This window comes from Rhincodon typus, chromosome 43, assembly GCF_021869965.1.
Source record: "Rhincodon typus isolate 14 chromosome 43, sRhiTyp1.1, whole genome shotgun sequence".
In the NCBI taxonomy this organism is placed as follows: domain Eukaryota; kingdom Metazoa; phylum Chordata; class Chondrichthyes; order Orectolobiformes; family Rhincodontidae; genus Rhincodon; species Rhincodon typus.
The window spans coordinates 9,951,482-9,954,828 of NC_063374.1; positions in this window are offsets into that span (position 1 = coordinate 9,951,482).

A 3,347-nucleotide genomic window follows, 5' to 3' on the forward strand; every position below is an offset into this window, starting at 1 on the left:
GATGTGCAGGTTAGGGTGGATTGGCCGTGCTAAATTGCCCCATAGTGCCCAGGAATGTGCAGGCTAGATGGATTAGCCATGGGAAATGCAGGGTTTCAAGGATAGGGCAGGGTGCTGAGTCTGGGTGGGAAGCTCTTCTTAGGGTTGGTATGGACTTGTTGGGCCAAAGGGCCTGCTTCCACACTGTAAGGATCCCGTCGCCACCCAACCCCGCTCCTGTCCCCACCGCAGCCCCATAAATACATCCTTTTCCAGTATTTATCTGACATTTCCTGTAGAATCTGCTGCCAGCACCCCTTCAGGCCTCGTGCCCCACATCACAAAAACTCGAATGGTAAAATGACGAGGGTTGAAAGTCACTTTGTAGCTTGCACAGCATTTAGACAAGCAATGTTCTCCCATAGAAATGGTCCATTCGCTGAAGGAAGGCAGATATAATCTAATCATTGATAAACATCAGCAGTCCAAAGAGGTACAGAAGGCTCTCGATGTGACCCTTAAAGGGGGCGACCATAGAACAGCACAGAGGCTATCATTCCACCTGTGTCTGTTCAATACATTCACCGTCTATTCTAATCCCATTTATCTGATCTGGGTTACCATTGTCACCATTCCATTGGTATCTAATATGCTTCACTATCTGCTTTCCAGATTAACTGATTTCTAAATTAAGTCATGGCAAATTCCTCAACTTTTTAATTCTGTCGGAGGGTCAGCACTGAGGGACCGGGCGCTGTCGGAGGGTGCCATGTTTCTGATCAAACATTAAACTGAGACTCCGTCAACCCCCTCAGCGTATGGAGTTGTGGGGGGCTGGGGTGTAAAAGATCCCAGGACTGCTATTAAAGGAAGAGTATGGTGGGAAATTCTCCCCAGGGTACTGAGGGCAATATTTACCCCTCAACCAACATAACAAAATGCAAATGATCTGGGATGTGGGATCTTGCTGTGCGCAAATGTGATGCTGTGGTGAACGATCGAAGATAACGAAACGGTTAATGTGTCAGTGAAGCTGAAGCTCTGCCCGCTCTGATACAGCCCAGCCACTGGGTAGGGAGGGGGTGCTGGTGAGCAGTGTGGTGTTGGCGGTGGGCTATGTGCGATTAGGGGTTGGGAATGGTGGATGATGGTGGTGTGGGGATGGGATTGGTGGGGAGGGTTGGGGGAGAGTGGATGGTGGGGTTAGCTGGGGGGGTGTTCTGGGGTTGGGGCGTGTGTGGGGTTGGGGGGGGGTGGGCACTGTGGGTTTGGGGGTGCACGCTGGGGTTGGGGGCTGGGGGTGGGAGGGGGGTGGGGTGGAGTGGGGTTGGGGGTTGTTTGGGGATGGACAGTGTGTGCTGTATGGGCTGTTTTGGATAGCCCTGGGCCATTCGGGGGCAGAGAGCAGTTAGGCCCCATCTTCTAATGCCCCTCCTGCCCTCTTCCCCCTGGCCCCCCCCAAATGGATGTGACAGCACTGGGAGAGGGGGAGCAGAGGGAGATTTACCAGGACATTGCCCTGTGGGGCTGAAGAGTTTCAGTGATAAACAGAGAGATTGGACAGCCTGGGGTTATTCCCCTTACAGCAGAGGGGCAACATAAGTGAGATGTATAAAATGATGAGGGGCCTTGATAGGGCAGACAGGCAGGAACTCACCCCCTTGACAAAGGGATCAGTGACCAGGGGGCATAGATTGAAGGTTGGGAATAGGAGGTTGAGAAAGGATGTGAGGAAAAGCTTTTAGCCCCCTTCCCTTCCCAGGAGGGTGGTGGGGAATATGGAACTCGCTGCCTGTAAGATTAAGTGGTTTTAAAACAAAAAGCTCATCACATCAAAGATGCACTTGTGATGCCAAGGCTATGGACCAAGTGCTAGGGAAATGGGACTGGAATAGTTAGGTGGCTGTTTTTGACCAGCATGGATTGGACAGGCTGAAGGGTCTCTGTCTGTGCTGTAATGTGACTGATGGCAGCTCTCCAGCCCAGGTCTTATCCCGACTGTGTCCTGTGTTCCAACCTTGCATCAATAAGGTTTCATCTGTTGGCTGTGTGGTTTTCTGAGGTGGGGAGAAAGAGAGGATCCCCCACGGACGGAGGGAGGGAGGGCTCGGACTGAGCTGAGGAGGGATTTGCTCACTCCGCATCAGATAGGGAAGTGGTGGGGTTGGAGAGAGCGACTGTGTAGGCCCCGAGACTGAGACCGCTGAGGGTCGTAGGGAAATCAGCTGTGACCCCGTATTGAATGGTGGGCTAGCCTCTGAGGTGGGGGCGGGGTGTCCAAATGGTCTCCGTCCACTCCTGTCACTCTGATCAGGGCTAGCATGGGGCTCCTGAGGGACTGAATGGCCTGCTCCCAAGCCAAATTCCTCGGGTGGGGGTAAAAGGGGGGGGGGGGGGGGGTTAAGGGGAGGCTAGGGGGTGGTTTAGTCTGTTAATCACAGCCTCTGTACTAGGGTTGGAGGGAGGGAGGAAGCAGAGAGAGAGAGGGAGAGACACAGATAATGTGCCATCCCCACCAATGCAGAGCTGCAGGACACAATGGGTTTGAAACCACCGGCTTTGAGCAGCCAGCTGAATAACCCTGCTTCAGATAGAGCAGCAGCCCAGGGGACGGTCCTCTCTCTCTATCCATCTCGGCGTGTGGAATTCTGCAGTGACAGACGATCATCCCCATGTCAGCAATGAGCCACTGTATGTTCCTCTTTACAAGTCACTGTGCAGGCAACTGAGTACTTCCGAGCTCCTGCTGCATGCTGTTTTTTTTCCTCTCTGAATCTCTCGAACACCCCTGACTGTCAAAGGAAATGAATGGCATTTCAGTGTTTGCTTAATCCCGTTCTCCTGTGTCTTGCTGGAGCAGCTTTTGGAAAAGGTGTGTTTTGGAGGTAGCAGCAGTTGGATGGATGATATACCGGGGAGAGGGGGAGCTGGCTGAGGCGGCGGGTGGGGGGGGGGGAGGTTTGAAACTGCTTGTTTTTAAAGCAAAGGGGCCAGTGTCTGTAAGGGATTAAATGCACCCTGGTATTACCTGTGGGTGTTCATTGTTCCTTTCAGAACAGGGAAGGTTTCTAAATGATGGAAATGGCAGGGTCACGTCTGTGTGCGTGTGTGTGTGAGAGAGAGGCTGTTGTTTAGTCAGCTGAGAAACTGCTCAAATGAACTCTGCAAAATTTGGCCATGGCTACTTTCTCCCCAAATAGTGCAGTACCCCTACAGACAGAGGCACACCCACAGCCCCACACGCACACGCACAGAGGCACACGCGCACACACACGCACAGCCCCACACGCACACGCACAGCCCCACATGCACACGCACAGTCCCACACGCACACGCACAGCCCCACACGCACAGACAGAGGCGCACGC